Here is a 9,327-nt window from a genome sequence, read left to right as displayed (position 1 = left end):
CCTGACTTCAAATTGTCTGACAATAATATTGGTGTCTGTGGTGAAGTAAAATATCTTGGTCATTTTATAACAGAACACATGACCGATGATAACGACATTTCTAGGCAATGTCGTATGATGTATGCACAAGCAAACAGTCTCTCACGCAAGTTTGGTATGTGTACAGATGGAGTGAAGATGTCTCTGTTCAGAGCATATTGTACACCACTCTACACTGCACACTTGTGGTCAAACTACAGAAAAAAGAGCTTACAGAGACTTCAAGTAGCTTACAATGATGCCATGAGAATACTTTTAAAGAGACCGAGATGGAGCAGTGCTCGTGAAATGTTTGTGGCTGCACGAGTCAACACTTTCCAAACTGTTTTAAGAAATCTCATGTATAAATTCATCTGTCGACTGAATGACTCTGAAAATGGGATCATAGTTGTTTTAACCAACATAAGGTTTAGCACCACACGCTACCAGTCCCAGCTGTGGCGACATTGGTACAGCTGTCTCTTTGTAAGGCATTGCTAGGCCTATGTACTTTTATTGTTTGTGTCTGTCTTTTTATTATATTTGTCTCTATGGACCCTGAGTCTGAAATAAAGTCTATCTATCTATCTATCTATCTATCAATTAGATACTCTTTGGGCTTGTTTTTATCTACTTATTCTGAAAGAGTTGAGATAATTATTTTCGCTAGCAAGATCTCATTCGATGATGCATTCCATTAAGCCTACTGCCAGCAGGCACATTTAAAGAAATATAATCTGATTGATTGGGGTGATGAGGCACTTAAAATGAGCCTATACATTTTCCCAACACTTACGAATTTAACTTATCTGCGATATTTTGCCATGCTTATTGTCTAGCCCTCGCAGCGGTGGCGGTGTTCGATTTTGCCGTGATTATGGTCTTGAATTCCTCATATACGTTCATGATCATCTCCTGCTCGTCAGCGGAGAAAAAAGAGGCTCTTTCTTTGAGTTTATTTGCCATTGTACTGTTAGAAAATCATGGTTTCGGTAATCGACGCTTCCCCCTTTTGAAGTAGGACGGGCACGCGCAATTATCCTGATCCTGATAGTCTGGTTCGAATTAACGAGATTGTTTGAGCGCGGATCAGCCTTTGAGAAACCGAGATAGCCTGATTTCAATCATCGGGTTAATTTAAGCTGGCTAATAGGACATTTGATCGACTTAGTTGAACCACGTACGAGGAACGGGGCCCAGTATGGCCATTCCTTAGTCTTGTCATAATCATCTCCTCTTTTCTAGTTCGTCCACTCATGCACTCCCAACCAATGGTTTATTTTTAAACAGATATCTTCCTTTACTTCCTTTATTACATTCGTTCTGCCATATCTTTTTGATGTGTCCCTTAATCACCACTTTAGCTTCTGACTTACTTATATTTACATTAACATTATTTCTTCCACTCTTCAAAGACATTTTGCTGCTTTATCTGCCTTCTCATTGCCATCGACTCCAACATAGACCTACACAAAATTAACTGCCATCTGCATTTGATGGATTCTGAATAGTGATTGTAGTATTTCAAACAGTAAATCCTCTCTGCTTCTGGAGTGGCAAAATGTCAAACTCGTTAGCACTGCACATGAGTCTGATGCAATTACCACTCTCTCTGGCCTGACGTCCTCTACCCACTGTAAGGCAATAACTATATAGCCATCATCTCACATGTAAACACAAATAAATCATCACTGAGTCTCATCCCACACTCATAATGGAATTCTGGGATTACTGCTGCTGCTGCTGTTCTACCAGTTTTAGGGTCTTTAGATCCATCTGTATAAATCTGTATATAATTGTGGTAACTGATGTATGACTTGAAGATCTTACAGTTTCCCCCACGTTCATCTCTCATCAGTTCAAGGAGGCCACGATTCACTTTCAGTCTGTGGCAGTAACCAAAGAGGAACAGCTGGCATAACCACAGCTGGAGAATAACTCCTATAACCTAATTCACTAGCCTTCTTCTTAACCAACCAAAGCTCTTTGTTGACCTTTTTTCATGTTCCCAGCATGGCTCAATTGCACTTATTGTTGGATGGTTATGTCCTTGTAAACTGACCCAATATGTCATCATGATCTGGATTCTTCTCAACTCCAATGGCATTTCCCCCATTTATATACCTGCAATGCCGGCACAGATGTTATTTTAAAGACCCCACTACATATTCTTGATGCTTGTATTACATCTAGTTTTCCCAACAAGGTTTTAGACGCCAACCTATATACCACACAGCCATAGTAGAACTGACTGTGGCTGAGTGGAGAGCAGGGTCGTCCTTCAATCAGAGGATTTGGCGGTTCGATCCCTGGCTCCGCTAGTCGCATGTTGAAGTGTCCTTGAGCAAGACACTTAACCCCAAAATTGCTCCCGTAGCTGTGCCTACGGTGTAGAAATGTGATAGAATCTTACTTGTAAATCGCTTTGGATAAGAGTCTGCTAAATGACTGTAATGTAATGATCTTTTCAGACCCATATATATAGCTTTCAAAGCAGACCTGTCAGCTCCCCATCTCATTACATCTAAAACCTTTTTACATTTACTACCATTTTATCAATATGTACATTCCAGGTGAGCCTAGCATCAAACCACATTCCTAAAAATTTGTACGAGTCTATCCTTTTCAGCTCTTTACCATATACAATTATAAAATATTTACAATGAACCAGAACATATGGCCACGGTTACAGTCAATTTAGCATCGTATCTTCACGTTTGATGATTCTCCAGTTTTAGGCAAATTACAAAACTAAAAACAGTAGAATAATCAAGGAATGTAATTTAAAACAATTTTTATTATTTAATAAAAAGGATGGCATTGTGGTGAAACATGGTTTTCATAATTCAATAACTGCTCCCTATATGGTTAAAGAGTTCTTTAGAATTCTGTAAAGAATTAGCTTCATTATTCTTAAATACCACATTTTGTTTAGGAGGTCGTCCCTCTGTACAGTGCCACTGACTTCAGAAGTCATTTCAGGCTCTCAAGAGGACAAGTGGAGGTAGGCTTATCTACAGCGTTTCAAGGCTAAATATAATCACTGATATTTGTCAGTTTGAGTCTCTTCTTTGCTAACTAGGACCTTATGACTAGGGTTGGGTACCGAAAACCGGTGCCGGTATGGTACCGGTTCCTATACGACCGGTATCTACCGGACCGAAATGCAACGCAGATTTCGGTGCTTCCTTTCGGTGCCTGAGCCGATTGAAATACTTTTTTGACACTACTCTGATGACTCCGTCCTAGGTTAGCTAACGATGCTAAACGATAGCATCGGTCCTCCGCTCCTCACTCAAAGTATTATTACAACCGGACGAGCCGTGCGCGCTTAGAAACAAACCCCTCCATCATTCAGGGGAAGCTTCGGCCATGATTTATTAAAAAAAACAAAGAACGAGATCTGTCATACGGCTGGCAGGCTACTGACTGCCTCTATCGACATCAGGGTACTTAGCGCTAACATGCACAGGCACGCGAAACCTTCTTCTTCTTCTTTGAGGTGTAGTGGCGGTTGGCAAACCACGAATTGGCGCATTAGCGCCACCAACTGGTTAAATAAAATAAAATAAGTCAGGAGAGGTCGTATTTTGCAAGAGAAAGCATATATGCTCATATTTCTGCAAAATAATTGCTGAAGTTTGAAGCTGTAGTGTGTGTACAGAGTGTGTGTGTGTGTGTATGTGTGTTTATCTATATTTATTTAAGTATACTGTAAACTGTTAACAGTTAATATATTGTTCATAGTTTGAAGTTAAAAAGTTTGAAGCTGTAGTTTGAAGCCAAGTGTTTTGTATTTATTTATATTTATAGTATACTTTAACAGTTAATATATTGTTCAATTTGAAGAAAAAAGTATCGGTTCAGGCACCGTTTAGGCACCGGTATCGGAAAAAACCCAAACGATACCCAACCCTACTTATGACCACGCTGGGACCACACTACATGAACAGACAGCAAACCAAACAACCTGTCTGTAACAGTGTTCTCTGTCTAACCAGGAGTCATATAGGGGTGTGGCAGACAGATTCAACATTTCAAAATCTACACTTTCAACACATCTCCGTCACTTCTGTTCCCTGGTCACTACACATCTGTCTGATCGCATTTGGTGGCCTACAGGGGAAGCACTTCACACGTCCCAGTTACATTTTGAAACAGCTGGATTTCCAAATACAGTCTGCGGTCGATGGATGTCACATTCCCATTGTTAAACCACATTGCAACAATCCTATAGCCTATTACAACAGGAAATAATTCTATTCCATCATCCAACAGTAAACGGAGCTTCTGTCATGTCAATAACACCGATGTTGCATGGCTATTGGAAGAGGATCCTCAGGCCCTGGTCCCAGAGGGAATACACATCATCGGTGATTCAGTTTATCCTCTGTTGAGACAACTGATGAAACCCTACCGGGATAGCACCTAACCGCCAGGCAGCGGCGCTTTAACCAAAAGCTCACTGCAGCTCGTGTGGCCATCGAGCTTTTGGCATCCTGAAATCCAAATTCAGGAGGATCAAATGTCTGCACATGAAAGAAGTGGCAAATGTCAGTGCAACTGTCACAGCATGTTGCATTCTTCGCAAGATTTGTTTGGAGTCAGGTGACCAACTTGATGAAGATGAGCAGGGTCTTCATGGCAAACGTGGGATCTGGAAACAGAGCTAAGGTAATGATGGCTATATATGAGAAGTTTATGATATTTTATATTTCAATAAATCTACTTTTCACAGTGGTCTTGAAGTTTGGATGTCTTTTTATATATTTAACTATGTTATTATTATAATTGAGGATATAAGATTGGGCATATTTTAGTTCTTGGATGTCATATTTATTTAAACATTTATATAAATAAATATATGTGAAGATAGCATAATTTCTAAATCATACAACCGTAAATGTAAGAAATTTAAAAACCGAACTAACAGTCCAAACATCACAGCTACATAAATAGGCTACACACGGAGGAAAAGCAACGCTGCAAGTTTCCATCAGTGTGTAGCAGAAGGGAGCTTTTACCACTCGCAGGGCCTCGGTGTCCCTTTAATTACAAGGCCAACACTAGCCAATCACAGTGCGGGGGCATCATATAAATGTGACGGGGATTCCCTTAGCTCCTCCCTGACGTCAAACGCGTGTCCCGCTTCCGGTCTCCAGGACTTCCACCACTGTTGCAGGTATGCAGGACGCTGCCGCATTGTTTCCGTCAGTCGTGCCGTTCTGGTGTTGTATTGGCTTTCTGTCATTTTGTAGACTATCTCCGGGGCTCCCCTCGTCCTGCACAGGTAACTCACCTGCGGATCTGTGTCGGTGAGTCTAAATTAGATCCTGATTTCATTGTATTATGGTGTCATGTTAGTAACCGTGTCTTACTTATATAGCCACGGTAGCAGCGCTACATGCCCTCCTCCCCCCCCTTCTGGAGCAGAGCAATACACCGTCATTTACAATCTCCAGCAGCTGATCTTCCTCTGTTGCAACATATTATGCAGAGCGGGTTTGGAGCATCAGAATTACTCCTGATATTTAATTAGAGTCCTGATATTGTCTGTTAAATTAAGCTTTCTTTTTCTTGGAAGTTGTAGGCTCTTCTCCTGTCTCCTTAATGGGCCTTTCCCCCTTTGCAAAGAAGCTCTCCAAAAGTTTTTACTCATTTTCGCTAGTTTGCGGGCTTAATTTTTGAGGTAAGTATCACGTGACCGAGACAAGCGTCTTGACATGTCAAGAGGCACAGACGGATGCAATTGCGAGAGAATCCGGTGATTTTTCAAAATAAAACTTCTTTCAGACTCTGATGATCAATAAAACGGAAATAATATAATATTTATTCTTTCTGTGCAGCCCTGTACCAAATGATCCACGGCCCGGTGGTTGGACCACTGGCCTACAGGGTCTGACGCTATTATCAGCACTGCGCCCCTGTTCTGTGCTGTTTGCTGTTAGCAGCACCCTTGTTTTAATGAACAACCTCTTTTTAGGTCGAGCCAACGTGTATTCTGACCAGGGATGTTAAGGCCCACTCTGGCCTTTAGTTTATATAAATTGGCTTACTGATCATCCCCCTGGCTGATCAGTTAACCAGTTATTAGGGCCCGAGCACCGACATAGTCGGAGCGGAGGACCTATTGTTTATTAGGGCCCGAGCACCGACTTAGTCGGAGCGGAGGACCTATTGTTTTTCGATTGTTTTTCGATTGTTTATTATTATTCTTATTCTACAAGTTTCGTCGCAAAAAGGAGGTGCTTGGGATACTGGAAAACTTCTGAAATTTGGCACGCAAGCCAGAATTTGCGAAAATTGCAGTCTGATTGGGGTGTACAGCTGCGTTATGAAATATTGGCTCGATAGCGCCCCCTATTGAGTAGCCCCAACATCGGGTTTCACCTAGCTGTATGAAATTTGGTAGGTATGTGGAACGTGATGAGACGCACAAAAAATCCTCTTGGAGTTTTTCATTAAACCAAACAGGAAGTTGGCCATTTTGACTTTTATGATGTTTTTTGACCATTTCAAGACATCCTGCTCCTCACAGATTAATCAGATCCCTCTCAAATGTTGTCAGAAAAGCCAAAAGACCTTGATAATGCTTCATTGGGAAAATCGTAAGAAGTTGTTGAAGGACGGCGACGTGGCGGTTCGGCGAATTTCAATCCTTCGCCATGAACGAATAAACGGATGTAACTCCACATCATCAGATCTTTACCAGATTTCATATGTTTGATTAGACTCCAGGCCTGAAGACATTTGCAGGCCAATTTTGAATCATAGTCATAGTGCCACCTACTGGTAACAGTAAGTTAAAGGCTTTATACTTTGGCTTGTTTCTTTTAGTAGGTAAATCAGATCAACACCAACTTAGTTCCACACAAATATAACAAGTTCATAATGCCAGTTCATGAAGCTTTTGATCTTTCGTCGAACGCCGTTTCCGTGGCGATGCAGTCTTCGCCGTTAACAATGGAGGTAATTTTGAGAGGCTAAAAATGCTCGAAACATAAGCAAACTTGGCAAGCAGATTACAAGCCCGAAATGTAGTGATAGAATATGATTTTATTGGTTCAGAGTGGCAAATCGGCTCAATAGCGCCCCCTACAAAATTTCGACGAAGCAGCCCACGCTGTATGTTTCACTTAGATGTATGAAATTTGGTAGGAACATGTATCACATATGGACTTAAATAAAAGTCTCTTGGGACCATGCTCTAAAAATAACCGGAAGTCAGCCATTTTGAATTTTGTATGAATTTCTAGTGTCGTTTTTGTCATTTCCAGGCACTTTACTTTAACGAACTCCTCCTAGGGAAATAATCAAATCAATTTCAAATTTGTTCAGAACAATCTAAAGACCTTTGTGATGAAAAGTTACTCAAAGCTTGTTTCGTGAAAGGATGTTGCCGTGGCGACGCAGTCTTCGCCATGAAAGATTAAGGTGTTTTTGAGGGTAAAAAAAAGGGGTCCATGCTCTAAACCCAACTGGAAGTCAGCCATTTTGAATTGTGTATGAATTTCTCATGTTTTTTTCCCATTTCCAGGTGCTGTACTACGAACTCCTCCTAGGGAATTAATCCGATCAGCTTAGAATTTGGTCAGAACAATCTAAAGACCTTAGCGATTAAAAGTTACTAAAAGCGTTAGGTTTCATCGAACGATGTGGATATGGTGTGATGGCCATTTTACATGGTTCGCCATCATCCATCAAGCTGTTGTAACTCGACTGTACTATGTCCAAACTGTCCCAAACTTGACATGCATGCCAATATTAACTCATTGTCATAGCGCCACCTACTGATAAGCACAGACGTAAGCAGGATTCTATAATTACAGCGCCCCAAACACTGAACTTATCAGAGAAAAAGACTTCTCTGATCTAAATATGTGCAAACTAAGATGCTTGGAGAGCAAAAGTTAGATAACAGTGTATTTTCAAACCATGTCAGTGGACATTAGTATAAATGATCTGTCCAAAGCTTCTTCATGAGAATCAGGTTAAATGTTACAATGAATGCTTCACGCTACAATCTAAAGTTACAGAAGAACTTAAAATGAAAACGGTGTTAAATTAAAGTGTTCAAGTAACAGCAAATGGCACTACTGTTTTGTTAACTTTCATGTAAGTCCAAATACAATCAGCAGGACACTGCAGGGAGTTGAACCCCATCCCAATAAACTGACAGTCTGTTATGTCACAAACACTGAAGCACATTCACACACATTCATTTTCTTAATGGTCTTTACAGGCTTACATTTATGATTGTATCGGATGTACACTCAAAACATTTGAGGCGTAAGACCTGGTAACATGATCTTGCTACGCTGCTGGTCTACGCAGGAAATATCTCACTCGTGCACGCAGAGCGTGATGGTCACAGAAATTCATGGCCGCGTCACCCAGAGTCCTGCCAGTACCAGGAAATACCGTTTAACTCGTGCACGCAGTGTATGACGGTCACAGAAATGCATGGCCAGAGTCCTGCTAGTACCCTCGACGTGCGTGAAGTTGCGAGGGCCCGATCAATTCTGCTCGCAGCTTTAATTAACTTTGTTTTCTTGATTTGCAACTAACTTGTGTTTTCCCTCTGCCTTAAGATTCCTGTGCCACGTCGCCGCCCAGCCGCTGCCACTCACACCGCCTCACCTTCCTACCTGCATGTTCCACCAGCTCCACGAACAACTAAATAAAACCTTTTATTTCATCTACCCTGTCGTCCCGGTGTCTGCGTATGGGTCCAGAATAACTGACTGTAACACTTACTTTCTATGTACAGTTGTGTGAAAAAGTGTTTGCCCCCTTCCTGATTTCTTATTTTTTTGCATGTTTGTCACACTTAAATGTTTCAGATCATCAAACAAATTTAAATATTAGACAAGGATAACACAAGTAAACACAAAATGCAGTTTTTAAATGAAGGTTTTTATTATTGAGGGGAAAAAAAAATCCAAACTTGCATGGCCCTGTGTGAAAAAGTGATTGCCCCCTAAACCTAATAACTGGTTGGGCCACCCTTGGCAGCAACAACTGCAATCAAGCGTTTGCGATAACTGGCAATGAGTCTTTTACAGCGCTGTAGTGGAATTTTGGCCCACTCATCTTTGCAGAATTGTTGTAATTCAGCCACATTGGAGGGTTTTCGAGCATGAACCGCCTTTTTAAGGTCATGCCACAGCATCTCAATCGGATTCAGGTCGGGACTTTGACTAGGCCACTCCAAAGTCTTCATTTGGTTTTTCTTAAGCCATTCAGAGGTGGACTTGCTTGTGTGTTTTGGATCATTGTCCTGCTGCAGAACCCAAGTGCGCTTCAGCT

General features: G+C 41.2%; 1 long non-coding RNA gene across 1 annotated transcript; it reads left to right on the top strand.

Moving 5' to 3' along the window:
* The first annotated feature begins 5,160 nt into the window (after nucleotides 1-5,160).
* LOC142964817 (uncharacterized) lies at nucleotides 5,161-8,720 on the top strand. Its single transcript, XR_012957579.1, has 2 exons — nucleotides 5,161-5,333; nucleotides 8,610-8,720. It is a non-coding gene; the product is annotated as an uncharacterized LOC142964817 (long non-coding RNA).
* Nucleotides 8,721-9,327: the final 607 nt, after the last annotated feature.

The sequence above is a fragment of the Anarhichas minor genome, unplaced genomic scaffold (genome assembly GCF_050575085.1).
Source record: "Anarhichas minor isolate MPS153535 unplaced genomic scaffold, ASM5057508v1 ptg000032l, whole genome shotgun sequence".
NCBI lineage: Eukaryota > Metazoa > Chordata > Actinopteri > Perciformes > Anarhichadidae > Anarhichas > Anarhichas minor.
Note: the sequence above shows the minus strand (reverse complement) of the source record. Positions and strands in the feature narration are given on the sequence as shown.